Source organism: Sorex araneus, chromosome X (genome assembly GCF_027595985.1).
Source record: "Sorex araneus isolate mSorAra2 chromosome X, mSorAra2.pri, whole genome shotgun sequence".
Taxonomy (NCBI): domain Eukaryota; kingdom Metazoa; phylum Chordata; class Mammalia; order Eulipotyphla; family Soricidae; genus Sorex; species Sorex araneus.
The window spans coordinates 143,311,383-143,326,722 of record NC_073313.1 but is presented as its reverse complement, the minus strand read 5'-3'; the positions used below and the strand labels follow the sequence as shown (position 1 = coordinate 143,326,722).

The following is a 15,340-nucleotide window of genomic DNA, read 5'->3' as shown; positions in this document are numbered from 1 at the left end:
ATAGGTTTGTGGTAGATGGTTTTGACTATCTTGAGGAAAGTTTCTACAAAACCCATTTTGGTGAGAGTTTTCATCATGAACGGATGTTGGATCTTGTCAAATGCTTTCTCTGCATCTATTCATATGATCATATGGTTTTTATCTTTATTGTTGTTGATGTGATGGATTATGTTGATTGATTTTCCGAATGTTAAACCATCCTTGCATCCCCTGGATGAATCTTACTTGGTCATGGTGTATGATCTTTTTTGATGAGTTGTTAGATTCCATTTGCTAATCTTTAGTTGAGGATCTTCACATCGGTATTCATGAGGGATATTGGTCTATAGTTTTCTTTTTTTGTGGTGTGTTTGTTTGCTTTTGGTATTAGGGAGATATGTGCCTCATAGACACTGTTTGGGAGGGTTCCTGTTTTTTTTTATTTTTCTGGAAAAGTTTGAGGAGAACTGGCAACAGGTCCTCTTTAAATGTTTAGAAGAATTCGCCAGTGTATCCGTCTGGACATAGGCTTTTGTTTTTGGGGAGACTATTGATTACAGTTTTGATTTCCTTGATATTAATGGGTCTATTCAGGTATTCCAGGTCTTCTTGGTTCAGTCTTGGGAGATTGTAGGAGTCAAGGAATTCATCCATTTCTTTTAGGTTCTCTTATTTCATGGCATACATACCTTCAAAGTAGTCTCTGATGATCTTTTGAATCTCATTGGTTCCTGTTGTGTTGTCCCCCTTTTCATTTTTGATTCGGTTTATTAGGGTTCTCTCTCTCTCTCTTTGTGAGTCATGCTAGCGGTTTATCAATCTTGTCTATTTTCTCAAAGAACCAGCTCTTGGTTTCATTGACCTTTCAGATTGTTTTCTGGATTTCCATGTCGTTAATTTCTGCTCTAATTTTTATTATTTCTTTCTTTCGGTCAGGTTTGGGTTCCTTTTTCTGGTGGTCCTTTTCTAAGTTCTTGAGCTGTGAAGTCAAGCTATCTCTGTAGGCCCTTTGTTCATTCCTAAGGAATGCTTGCAGAGCTATAAATTTTCCCCTTAACATGGCTTTAGCTGTGTCCCATAGGTTTTGGTACCTCATGTCTTCATTCTCATTTTTTTGTCGCGGTATCTCTTGATTTCTTCCTTGATTTCCTTCCTGACCCACTCATTGTTAAACACCGAGCTGTTTAATTTCCAGTTGTTTGCTTTGGTTCTCCCTGTCTGTGTGTGATTAGCTTCTGTCTTCAGCGTATAATGGTCTGAAAAGATAGTTGGTACAATTTCTATTTTTCCGATTTTATTGAGGTATGTTTTGGGGCCCAGTACTTGATCTATTTTGGAAAATGTTCTGTGTGCACTGGAAAAGAATGTGTATTCTTTCTTTTTGGTGTGTAAAGCTCTGTATAGGTCTATTAGGCCTCTTCCATTTCTTCTTTCAGAGCCAGTGTTTCCTTGCTGAATTTCGTTCTTGTCGATCTATCCAGGGGTGATAAGGCAGTGTTGAAGTCTCCAACTATTATTGTGCTGCTAGCTATGTCCTCTTTAAAGTCTGTTAGGAGTTGTTTTAAGTATTTAGCCGGTCGTTCATTATGGGCATATATGTTTAAGTGTGTGATTTCTTCCTGTTATACATATCCTTTGATAAATAGAAAATGACTTTCCCTGTCCCTTTGAATCTTTTTCAACCCAATATCTAATTTGTCAGATACTAGTATGGCCACCCCAGCTTTTTTGAGGGAGTTGTTTGCTTGAAGGATTGTTTTTCATCCTTTGACTTTGAGTCTGTGTTTGCTCTGACTGTTCAGATGTGTTTCTTATAGATTGCAGAATGCTGGGTTCAGTTTTTAATCCATTTTTGCCATTTTGTGTGTTTAAGGTGCATTTAGACCTTGGACATTGAGAGAGATTATTATCATTGGGTTTTTTGCCATCTATCTGTAGAGGTTTGTTTTGCTTTTATGGATTTGTCTTGTATTACAGTAACCCCTTTAGTCCCTCTTTTAAGGTTAGTACTGATTCTACGAACTTCCTCAACTGTTGTTTATCCATGAAATAGTGTATTCTTCCTGCGAATTTGAATGAGAGTTTACCCGGATAAAGTATTCTTGGTAAGGTGTTCATTTCATCAAGGTTTTTTGCGATATGCCACCATTGTCTTTGGGCTCGGACCTTTTCCTCTGATAAGCCTGCTGTAAATCTAAGGGGTGTTCCTTTGTGTATGACCTCTTTCTTTGATCTTGTTGCTTGAAGCACTGTGTCTCCATCTGTGGTATTCATCACTCTGATTATGATATGTCTTGGAATCTTTTTATTAGGGTCTCTTTTTGTTGGTTTCCTTCTAGCTCCTTGGATCTGGATGCCTACATTCTCCAACTCTGGGAACTTCTCAAAAATGATATCTTTTACTGTTGCTATTTCATTTGGGTTGCCTCCCTGTCCTTCTGATATTCTGATGATTCTTATATTGTTCCTTTTGAATTCATCCTATGGGTCTCTGATTTGGCTTAGAGCAATTTTGGGGTCTTTTCCCATTGTATTTTGTTCCCTATATGCTTTCTGCAGCTCATGTTGAGGCTCACTGATTTTTGTCTTTGGCTGTTGTTATTCTACTGTTGTGGCCACACACTGAATTTCTATTTTCATCTACCAAATTATTTTTAGCAGTTCTGTGTGTAGATTTCTTATTTCTGCTCTCATTTCTTCCTGTATTTTCTTGGCTGTCCATTCCACTGTTTCTTTCATGTCCTCCTTTCATGTACTGGATGCCCGTTTAATTGAATTCTTTATCAGACAGATTGTATTTTTGGGTATTCCCTTTTAAGGATTCTGGGCTGTTTTCTTCTTCTACTCTTCATGGTAGGGGACTTGCACCGTTTCTTCATGTTGCTGTGTTAGTATGGAGGTGGGACCCACCAGTTCATTATTTATGTCCCTTTCTCACTGTGAGAAAGAATTCTGGATGAATTTGCTTGATGTTGGTCACCTTTCCTCCTTATAGAATATTAACTTCCTCTTTGGTGTTCCTCTGTGACTTATGTGAGGCCTCTAGTGCAGCTTGAGAGGATGTGTTCTTTTATATTAGGCTTGTTCAGTTTATTGTGTTCACTGTAATTTTGTTGAGATTGGAATAGGGTAGTGAACTATTGGCATAATGTGTTTGGGATATCCAGGCCGTCCTCTTAAGAATTAGGTAATGGAGACTGAGCTGTGAGACCAAGGTGCTGGGAAAGGGGAAAAGACCACACCCCCACTGTCACTGTACCTGTGGGGAAGTTGGCCACATTGGTGCCTGTGCTGGGTTAAAATTCCACTTCTGATGCAGTCCTAAAACTTGCCAGGGATCCCCTCTGGCCTGGGTGTTTGGGGAACACCTTGGTAGAGAAGGGGGTGTTTTACAGTTCATTGGTTCAGATTTCTGGGCATGCCACCCCTAATTTTTGTTGTATACAATGCTATCAATATTTTTTTCTCATGGACACAGTTCCAATACTGCACCCATCAAAACTGTACCCATCTCCTTCAACAAAGGATCCAAAATAAGATCTCTACTCTCTTTTGTTTTTGCTTTTTGGGTGACACCTGAATGCACAGGGGTTACTCCTAGCTCTGCACTCAGGAATCTCTCCTGGCGGTGCTCAGGGGACCATATGGGATGCTGGGAATCGAACCTGGGTTGGCCACATGCAAGGCGAACGCCCTCCTCGCTGTGCTATTGCTCCAGCCCCCCCCCCCTTTTTTTTAAGATGTCCACTCTTACCTTTGCTTTTAATTGTAGTTTTGGAAGTCTTTGAAGCAATCAGGCTAGAGAAACATAGAAAAGGAAAACAAATTAGAAAAGGATTATATCTATACATATTTAAAGAATATGTGCATATAAACAAACAAAAAGTACCACAAAACAACTAGAAGTCATTAGGAAAATATGTTGCCAACATACTAAGCTAGTTCACATAAATCTGTTGTATTTCTTAGACAAAATGCTCCTGAAATTCATATGGAATGATAAACAACAATGAATATCTAAAACAATCTTTAGTGGAAAGAAGTTGGATGTCATCAACTTCCCCAACATCATAATGTCCTACAAAACAGTAGTAATTAAAACAGCATGGTATTGGTATAATAATAGATCTGCAGATCAGTGGAACAGAGCTGAATATTCTGTCATAGACTCTCAAATATATGATCACTTAATCTTTGATAAAGGAGCAAGATATGTGAAGTGGAGCAAGGAAAGCCTCTTCAACAAATGGTGCTGGGAAAACTGGACAGTTACTTACAAAAATATGAACTCAGATTAATGTCTAACACCAGGCACAAAAGTCAGACCAAAGTGGATTAAAGACCTCAATATCAGTCCTGAATCCATTAGGTACATGCAGGAAAATGTAGGCAGAACATTCCATGATATTGAATCTAAAGGCAACTTTAATGGTGAAACACTACTGACCAAGCAAGTGGAAACAAACATAAACAAATGAGACTACATTAAACTAAGAAACGTCTGCAACTCAGCAGATACAATAACCAAAATACAGAGAGAGACCACTCAATGGAATAAATTATTTACTCAATACCCATCAGATAAGTGGTTTAATATTCAGGACATAAAAGACATTAGTAGCATTGTACAATAAAAATCATCCTACCCCATTAAAAAACGGGGAGAAGAAATGAACAGAAACTTCTTCAAAAAAGAATTATAAATGGCCAAAAGACACATGAAAAATTGCTCCACATTACTAGTCATCAGGGAGATGCAAATTAAAACAACAATGAGATATTATCTCATACAACAGAGACTGGCATTCATCAAAAAGAACAAGACCAACCAGTTTTGGTATGGATTTGGGTATAAAGAACTCATCCATTTTTTTTGTTTTGTTTTTGATTTTTGGACTCCAAAAAGGTCTAGCCTTTCTGGAAAACAATATGGGCATGGATATTACTCAAAAAACTATAAATTGAGCTTCCATATGATCCCACAATCCCACTTCTGGGAGTATATCCTGAGGGTGCTAAAAAGCACAGTAGAAATGATATCTGCACATGTATGTTCATTGCAGCTCTGTTCAAAAATTCCAGTATCTGGAAACAAGTTGAGTGTCTGAGAACAGAGGACTGGTTAAAGAAACTTTGGTACATCTACACAATGGAATACTATGTACTTGTTAGGAAAGATGAAGTCATTAAATTTGCTTATAAGTGGACAGTCATAGAGAGTATCATGCTAAGTGAAATAAGTCAGAAAGAGAGGGTCAAACATAGTTATTTTATATTCCACAAACATACTCATTTGTGGAATATAAAATAACATGAGCCTGACACCCAAGGGCCGTAGAGACAAGGGCAAGGATAAGTCCATAGTTGGAAATCTGCTTCATGAGCTGTGGGAGAAGGCAGCTGGAATAGAGAAGAGACCATGAAGTCAATGATGGTTGGATGGTTAGTTTGGGGTGGGAGATGTGTGCTGAAAGTAGATAAAAGAGCAAACATGATGACCTCTCAGTACTGGTTGCAAACCATAATGCCCCCAAATAGAGAGAGAGTAAGAAGGAAATTGCCATAGAGGCAGGGAGTGAGATGGTGTGTTGCGGGAGGGATACTAGGAAAATTGGTGGTAAAAAATGTACACTGGTGGAGGGATGAATGTTCTATCATTGTATGACTCAAACTCAGTCAGGAAAGCTTTGTACCTCTCTCATGGTGATTCAGTTTAAAAAACATCTGTTGTATTTCTAAACAGAAAAGTATGGGTTGCAAGAAAGGAAAATTAAGAAAAGTGTTCCATTTACAGTTGCATCAAAAAAGATAAAAAAAACATGGCAGTAAACCCAACAAAAGGAAAAAGATCAATAAAATGAAACTTTTAGTACACTACTAGAGAGAATAAACACAAAGAAATCGAACAGCATACATTTGATGTTCATGGGTCAGAAGGATAATTATTAAAATGGCCAGCTCACCTAAAGTATATAACAGATTCAACACATTGCCCATTAAGATTCCAATGACAGGGCTTATTGATAACAAAGTGGGTAGGACACTTGCCTTGCATGCAGCCGAATTGTGTTCTATCGCCAGCACCACATATTGTCTCCCAAAACCCACCAGGAGTGATACCTGAGCACTGGACAAGAGTAAGACCTAAGAACCACCTAGTATGGACCACACACATAAAAATCCAATGGTATACTTCAAGGAAATGGAAAATGAATTCTGAAATTAATATAGGTCCACAAAAGACCCCACAGAGCCAAGGCAATTTTGAGAGAAAATGGGAAAACTGAAGATATCTTACTCTGCACATTCAAACTGTATTATAAAGCAATAGTTATTAGGGTGATATTAGAATAAAAACAGAAACACAGATAAATAGATTAGAGAGTCTATAAATACGCATGCACATATGGACATCTTATCTGTGACACAGTGACACAGGAACCAAGAACATTCATTGGATAATGGAATGGAAAACCTCTTCAACAAATTGTGCTTGGAAAACTAAAAAAAACACATAAAATAAATGAAACAGAATTATTGCATAACATCATATACAAAAATCAACTATTAATCAGAAGAAGACTGAAAAGGATTCCTCTAAACCATAAAGTATGTTGAAGAAAAATATGTGGTGCTCCAGAACGTCAGCATCAGAAATATATTTGGATATCCAATTCCATCTGCAAAGGAAAGAAAAGCAAGAATAAACAAATTTCAAATTTATTTTTTTTAATTGCAAAGAAAGAAACTACCAGAAAAACAAAAAGCCAAACTAAGAATCTCAGTTCATGCGAGGGGATACTATATAAAATATATAAAGCACACCTCTAAAGAAAACTAAACCAAGAAACCCAATAAGTAATTGGACTAAAGACCAAAAAGAAAACATTTCTATAAACACGCAGATGACTCTATAAATACATGAAAAACTCTCAACTTCACTTATACCCACAGATACCACATTGAAATATCATAAAATATCCGTGAGAATGGCCTATATCAATCAAAAACTTAAGAAACAACTAGTGTATGAGAATAAGTAATACTAATGGTGGCAATGTGAATTCAATCATTGTGTGGTGTGGTGTGGCAATTCTTTTTAAAAATAAAGTGTAGGGGGCAGAAAGCAAGTAAAGGATGTAATGCATTGCCTTGCATATGTCTCATCCTGGTTTAATTCCTAGGACCACATATGATTCCCCAAGAACTCCTTACACAGGAATTACTCCTATGTGCAGAGCCAGGAATAGGCCCTGAGAGTACCACCAAGTGTGGCCTGGAACCCCAAACTTTTTTTTAATTGGAAATTCCATATGATACAGTAATCCTAGTCCTCAAGTTTTATCAAAAAGATATTCAGAACACAAAAATCGGAGATATTTGCTCTCCTGTATTTATGAGAGCAGAAAAGCCCAAACATCGAATCAACCTAATTCCCCATTAATAGATTGTGATTGAGAAATGTGGTATACATACTGAATGTAATATTTCTGTGCTGTTTTATAAAGAAAAATTAGGTCACAGGAATTAGGGTTCAGTGGCTCACAGTATCTGTTTTGGGGCTAGAGCCAATAGTATAATGTAGGGTGCTTGTCACTGGTATGGCAATATCACCCATGCCTTAGAATGTCCCGTGAGCCCTGCCATGAGGGATCTCTGTGCATGGAGCCAGGAGTAAGCCCTGAGTGCTGCTGAGTGTGCTTCCATTCATCTGTTGTTGGACACCCAGGTTAATTCCATATCTTAACTATTGTACTAAGTGCAGCAATGAATAATGGTGTACATATGTTCTTTTGAATAAGTGTTTTCATGTCCTGGGGTTAGATGATGCAAAATGGAATTTCTGAGTCATATGGCAGTTCAATTCTAATTTTACTGAGGTCCTTCCATGCTGTTTTCCATAGGGTTTGAACCAGACAGCATTCCAACCATCAGTAGATGAGAGTTCCTTTTTAACCACACCCTGCCAACACAGATTTTTCCCCAGTATCTGTGTTTGCTTGCTTGCTTTGGTTCTTGAGCTAGAACTAGCAATGCTCAGGGGTTATTCCTGGCTCTGAACTCAGGAAATACTCCTGGTGGTGCTCGGGAACCATATAGGATGTCAGGGATTGAACCTGGGTCACCCAAGTACCAGGAAAACGCCTACCTTATGTGCTATCATTCCTCCCCAGATTTTCTCCAGTATTTTTGATATGTACCATTCTGGAGCAATAGCACAGAAGGTAGGGTATCTGCCTTGCACACGGCTGACCCAGGTTAGATTCCTCTGTTCCTCTCAGAGAGCCCAGCAAGCTACCGAGAGTATCCCGCCCACACAGCAAAGCCTGACAAGCTACCCGTGGTGTATTTAATATGCCAAAAACAGTAACAGCAAGTCTCACAATGGAGACGGTACTGGTGTTCACTCCAGCAAATCGATGAACAACAAGAGGACATGGTACTACATGTGCTACATGTAGCATGCTACAGTGCCATTCTCACTAGTATTAGGAATCTCATTGCTCTCTTGATTTGGATTTTCCTAAATATAAGTGATACTGAGTATTTTTTCATGTGCTGCAAGCCATCCTCCTGAATTCCTCTGAGAAGCTCATTCTTCTGAGAAGTTCATTTCTTCTCCCCATTTTTTGGACACTGTTTTTCAAATTTTTTTTGTTGATCTTTATATATATTGTGTATATATAAAAAGTACTTTATTGTGAGTACTTTATATATCCTAGATATCAGCCTTTTATTTGTTGTGTTGAATGCAAATATTTTCCCTACTTAGTTGTTTTTTGTTTTTACCTGTAATGTAAATAGCATGTATAACTTGGATGGAATGTATGTGATTATTCATTTTTAATATTTTTTAATTAAAGATTTATGAATTACATAGTTATTGGTAATCAAGTTTTAGACATACAACATTTCAAAACTAATCCCATTAGCAGTATAAACTTCCCTTCACCAATGTTCCCATATTCCATACCTCCTTCCAACCCCTGCCCCATATCCCTCCTGTCAACTTCGCAGGAACATTACAAAGTTCCAGTCGTTGCAGGATAGATCTCAAGTTTTCACTGCTGTTCAGTCTGCGTTTTGGATATATACCTATACCACTCGCCTATGTCACGAGTCTAACTGAATCTTGATGCTTGTTTTTCCATCATTTCCGGCTCTCTTTTTCCCTCTTAATTTTTTCCTTCTCTGTCCTTCTCTCCAAACACTTGGTCAATGGTGATCTAGGCATCCCCTTTTTACTATAATACATTTTCGTATCCAGTATTGTATATAGTACAGATAAATAAGATCATCTTGTGCTTGTCTTTCTTCCGGTTTACTTCATTCAGCATGTTATCTTGCAGTTCCAACCACACTGCAGCAAATTGCATGATTTAATTGTTCCTTGCAGCTGCATAGTAGTCAATTGTTTATGTGATAATTTTCATCTTTGTTCCTCTATATATTTTGTTTTAGATTCGTTTAGTATTCTTTATCTTTGGTTTAAAGAAATTAATTAGATTATGAGTTCCTTCAAGCATTTGTTTTCAGTCTTGCTTGAAACTTGTTGGTTGATCTTGAATTTTCCAGTTTATCGTTTTTCATTAGGAATGTTTATTGAGATACTGTGATTTACAAAATTGTTTGTAATATACTTGTTTCATGCTTAGAACATTCCAACACCAACCCCACAACCAGTGTCCTCAGTTCCCTTCCACTCCCTAGCCTATTCCCCTGGAAGGCATATAGAACATTTATTTCATATTACTTGGTCATAAAACTTAAAGTAATGGCAAACAGAATTATCAGAAAATAAATCAATATGAGTCAATTTCTGCCTATGAATTGTAATGTTTTTAACCTTTACTAATCTAATATGGCACAACTATATGCAACATTAGTGAGTGCCATACTCAATTTCACATGATGAAAAATGTCTTTTATCCTTTAAAGGATAAAACACTTACTGCATTAACACTTCAAAAGTGGTTTCAAGGTTATGAATTCCTTAAACTATTGTCTGTCCATGAAGCTTTATATAGTTCCTTCAAATATGAATGACAATCGACCTGGATAGAGTATTCTTGGTGAGGTATTAATTTCATTGAGTTTTTGTTCTATATCCTTCCATATTCTCCTGGCCTATTGAATCTTATTTCACAGATATGCTGTATATCTAATGGGTTTTTCTTTTTATATAAATTTCTTTTTTTCTTATTGCTGCATTTAATATTCTATCTTTGGATTTTGTCATTTTGAGTGTAATATGTTTGGGAGTTTTCCTAATTGGGTCTGTTTTCCCTGGGACTGTTTGACCCTCTTGAATCTTGGTGCCTGTAACCCTTAACTCTGGGATTTTCTTTTCGATGATTTTTCTAATTAATGTTTTTTCATTGCACTTGCCTTCCTATTATTTTCGATGTCTGATGATTCTTATATTGTTCCTTTTGAATTCATCTCATAGTTCTCTGGTCTGCTGTTCTTTCTTTTGAGACTATTTTCCATCTTCTGCTGTTTACTAATGGTTTCCTGCTTCTCATCTTGTTGTTCCTTGACCTTTTGCTCAGCTTCTATTATTCTCCTGTTCAGAACTTCTATTGACTTTTTAAAAATATCACCTTTCACATACTTCACTTGTGTCATTTCTGACTTAGTAGTTTTTCATTGACTCTCATGTTTTGTGGTTTGCTGGCTACCTGTGCTATCATTTCTCTGAACTTATTGAGTGAACATCCTTTTCACGGTGTAACTAAAGACACTGAGGATGTACTGGTGTTATTTATGATGTCTTTGTTGACATTGTTTTCACTCAGAGAGCTTGGTGGTATTCTGTGTGTTTTCTCTATTGATTTTCTAGTGTTCTTGCTGTGCTAGGGGTTTATCTTTGTATTTACATGCTCCTCCCCAACCCCACCCTGAAGATACAGAGGGGATGTAACACCTAGAGATTTCTCTGTCTTCCCTGCTTCTACTCACAGAATGATATGAAGAATTAGTGAGCAGCATGTAAATTGTTGAGTAGATGTGCCATGTGGCCTCATAAGCAGCTACATGCTCTAGGAGCTGTGATGTGGGCTCTTAATATGGAGTGCATGGGGTGTGGAGGCTGCTGGAATTCACCCAGTAGGGAGGGGTTCTGTTCCCAGTCCAAAAAGGCCCAGTGATCAGTTGGAGGCAAGTCTCACCTGGGATTGTGGAGAAGAATGCAGGTCCTCCAGTAAATCATTTTAAGTGAATTAGTAGATATTTGGTGGTCATAGACTTTTCTGCCTGTGATCTTTCTTCTAGATTAACCTTTTAATTTTTTTTACTTTTAATATTTTATCCCTTTGCTGTATTCTGCTGATCAGTTGTCAAGGTCTTTTATTTATGTATGTAACATTTTATCTCTAAAAGTTCCGTTGTTTATTTTTGTAAGCTCTTTATTGATTCTCCTCACTTCTTTTCTGGTTTTACCACATTATAAATATGCTTTTTCTCTCCATTGCTTCATTAGTACAGCTTAGTGTTTCCCAATTTTACTTTGCCTACCACTGCTGTTTCAGGAAATAAAATCACACAATACTCTTTGAAATGTACCTTTTCTAAAGTTAATTAACCAAAGTACTTTTTGCACCAAACGCAACAGTCCCCGCATCATTCCATTATCCTTCAGTGGGCAGTATCACACATTATGGGAAATAATGATGCAACTAAATATGTCCAAATTTTGTAGATCTTTTCATGTAGCTCACTTTTGTTTTGGGTGATTTTTCCTTCATTAGGTTTCTATTTACCTTTTTTTTTGCTTGTTTTATGTTTAAACTGCTTTTATTCCCATGTATTGAAGTTAATATTTTAAAAGGAGTTATTTAAAATATTAGAGTCATAGATTTAAATTCCTCTTCAATATTCATTTCATCTACCTTCCATAAGTTGGGTATGCAATATTTTTATAGTTTTAAATTTTTTGGGGGTACATCACTTCTATCACTGCTTCTGAATGGCACTGGACTGCACCTGATGATGCTGGGGGACAGACCAAAAGGTGTGTCAGGTATCAAGCCCCAGAGCTTCACACATCCCAAATATCTGCTCTTTCTACCATTTGAGCCACATTCCTGGCTCCATATATTTATTTTTATGTATCTCAAAATATTAAAATAAATTTGTACTGACATTTTCTCTTTGTTTCTTTATTAAGCAGTGTTGCTTAATTTCCAAATATTTAAGAATATCCAGGGGCTGCAGTGATAGCACAATGGGTAGGGGGCGTTTGCCTTGCACGTGGCTGACCCGGGTTCGATTCCCAGCATCCCATATGGTCCCCTGAGCACCGCCAGGGGTAATTCCTGAGTGCAGAGCCAGGAGTAACTCCTGTGCATCACTGGGTGTGACCCAAAAAGAAAAAAAAAGAATATCCCAAGTTTATTTCCGTTACACATTTCTGACTTTTCTCATTTTTAGTCAAAGAACATAATATCTGTTATTTATGACCTTTAAAATATACTGAGGCTCGAGAGAGAGTACAGTAGGTAAGATGCTTGCACACGACCCACCTGGGTTCAATCTCCTGTACCCAATTATTCCTCTGAGCCTACCATTAGTGATCCCTGAGTGAAGAGCCAGGAGTAAGCCCTGAGCTTAAGAACATACTTTCTGTTTTTCTTGCGATATTTATTAAGTCTATTTAGTTTATAATTTTGTTCAAGATATGATTAACTTGAAGTTGGAGGCCAGATAGCGCCGACGCCGGTCGAATCTCTCACACTTTCCCGAACCTGGCTCACTCTCTTGCTCTGGATGACACGTGACAGCATTACAGGCATGGAATTCCACGTGTGATCCCTGCTGGAACTCTGCACATGATTCCTGCTGGACATCACGGGCTGCTTTGCGGGATTAAGACAGAATGGTGTCTGTTGGCAGAGCGAGGAAACACCGCAGCGGCAGCGGCCGCAGCATCACTGCCTCCCCCAGCCGGGACTAGTCACAACACCATCAAGCATGGAACAGTGACAGTAGCTTATCCACTGCAGGACGCTGTCTGCCAACCACTGAGTGACTTGGGACTCGGCACAGGTGTTCGACCTGGCACAGACCCTATGCGATGGGGTCTTGCTCAAACAGCTATTCAGTGACCTCCGGGCATACTCCATCCACCTAAAGGAGATTAACCTGAGGCTGCAGATGCCCCAGGCGCTGCCCGAAGACGCAGGCAGGTGCGTGTTGTCAGAATGCAAATTGTTCCAGCAAGCTGGTCAGCAGGAGCTTACATTCTGTAGACTGGAAACACCTGCAGGGACAATTAGAGCTCGCCTCCCAAAGAAGCCTCCAACAACCCCCTCCCTTAGCCCGGCAAGCTTCTGAGTATATCCCACCTGCAGGGCAGAGCCTGGCAAGCTACCCGTGATGTACTAAATATGCCAACAACAGTAGCAAAAATGGGTCCCGTTTCCTTAACCCTGAAGTAGTCTCCAGCTGAGTTGGGAAGAATGAGAGGGCTCCTACTAAGCAGAAGGCACACAAATTAGTGGACGGGAAGGCGCTCTGCAAGCAGCTGGCCACTAAGGCAGCCCACAAGAGCGCGCTAGCCACAGGTGGTGTGAAGAAGTCGCACAGCTGCCGGCCTGACACCATGGCACTGTGCAAGACCCACCGCTAGCAGGAGTCCACCGAGCTGCTTATCCATAAGCAAGCTGCCACTCCAGTGGCTGATGTACTAGATGGCGCAGAACTTCAAGACGCAAACATGAAAGCTTGTAACCATCTCACAGTGATTCAATAAAAATAAAAATAAAAAATATAAAAAAAGAACTTCAAGACAGACCTGCGCTCCCAGAGAGCTCAGCCGTCGTGGTGCTGCAGGAGGCATGTGAGGCCTACCTGGTGAGACTCTTCGAGGATACCAACCTTTGCACCATCTACGCCAAGTGCATCACCATTGTGCCCAAGGACATCCAGCTGGCATGCTGCATCCACAGAGAGAAGGTATAAAGTTTACAATGCTAAAATCTCAGGTCTGAGACAAATGGAGAAGCTACTGGCGCCCGCTCTAGTAAATCAATGATTAACGTGATGACAGTGCTACAGTGCTACCGTGCATGTATAACTTTATTGGTTATCTGCCTTCTTGTTCTATTCTTTATTGCAAGTGGGGCATTGAAATTATCAGCTATTTTTATTGAATTATTTACTTCCTTCAGTTCTGTTAGATATTGCATCATATGTTTTGTTTGGTCTTGTTTCTTTTTTTTCTTTATGGGTCACACCTGGCGATGCACAGGGGTTACTCCTGGCTCTGTACTCTGGATTACTCTTGGCGGTGCTCAGGTAACCACATGGAATGCTGCGAATCGAACCCAGGTCAGCCGCATGATGCAAGGCAAATGTCCTACCTGCTGTGCTATCGCTCCAGCCCACATCATATGTTTTGGGACCCTGTTATAGACATAAGTAGTTTATGATGTTATGTCTATCTGATTTATCTTTCCCTTTGTCTTTATAAAATGTCTTTGTTTCTAGTGAAATTTCTTTGATTTAATGCCTGTCTGTATTGTTCAACATTTGTATGACTACTCAAGTTTTTTGATGGCTTCTTTTTGCATATCTTATTTTTTCCACTCTTACTCTAAACTAGTATGTATAGTATATTGAGGCTATAGCTGAATACTTATAATTCAGTCTTATTTTGAAGACAGTCCCTGAATTTTGGATTCCTTAAACAAGCCATTTTTATTTAATGCTTTAACAAATGTAGTTGCATATATATCTGTCACTGTGTATTTAGTTTTTTATATGTTGCATGTCCTTAGTTTGTTGTTTTTGTATATTTTTATTTTTGGACCACACCTAGCTGTGCTTAGGCCCTACTCCAGGATCTGCACCCAGGAATAGCTGCTTGTGGGGCTCACAGAACCTTATGTGGTATTGGGGATAGAATACCACATTAACCTTATATGGTATTGGGGTCAGCCACGTGCAATGCAAGCACTTTACCCACCTTAGTACTTCTCCAGTTCTTGGTTGGTTTTGATGCTTTCTTATGACTTAAGTATTTTGAAGTCTTGATAGTGGAAGAGCTCATGCCACTCATGTATGTTTCATGCCATGGGTTTGACCCACCGTAGTGCAAAAATAAGTAATTAATTCCTAATGTAATATTTTAATTCTTTTTATTTTCTCTCTGTGTGTTTGTCTCTCCAATTTTGAATACTTTCCTAGTTGTTGCTTTAAGATATACCATATGCTTTTTCATTTATTAAAATTCAGTTTATATTTTTGCTGTTTAAATCCTATGCTATTGGAATATAGCCACATACATATGTTCTATTGCCTTCCTTTCTGTTATACTATTGTTATACATTCTGCATTTATATAGGTTATAAGCAAAATA

The 15,340-nt window shown here is 38.5% G+C and overlaps 1 protein-coding gene across 4 annotated transcripts in view; it reads left to right on the top strand.

Moving 5' to 3' along the window:
* EDA (ectodysplasin A) overlaps positions 1-15,340 on the top strand; it is a 667,860-nt gene that overhangs the window by 181,014 nt on the left and 471,506 nt on the right. The gene's annotated exons all lie outside the window — the stretch shown is intronic.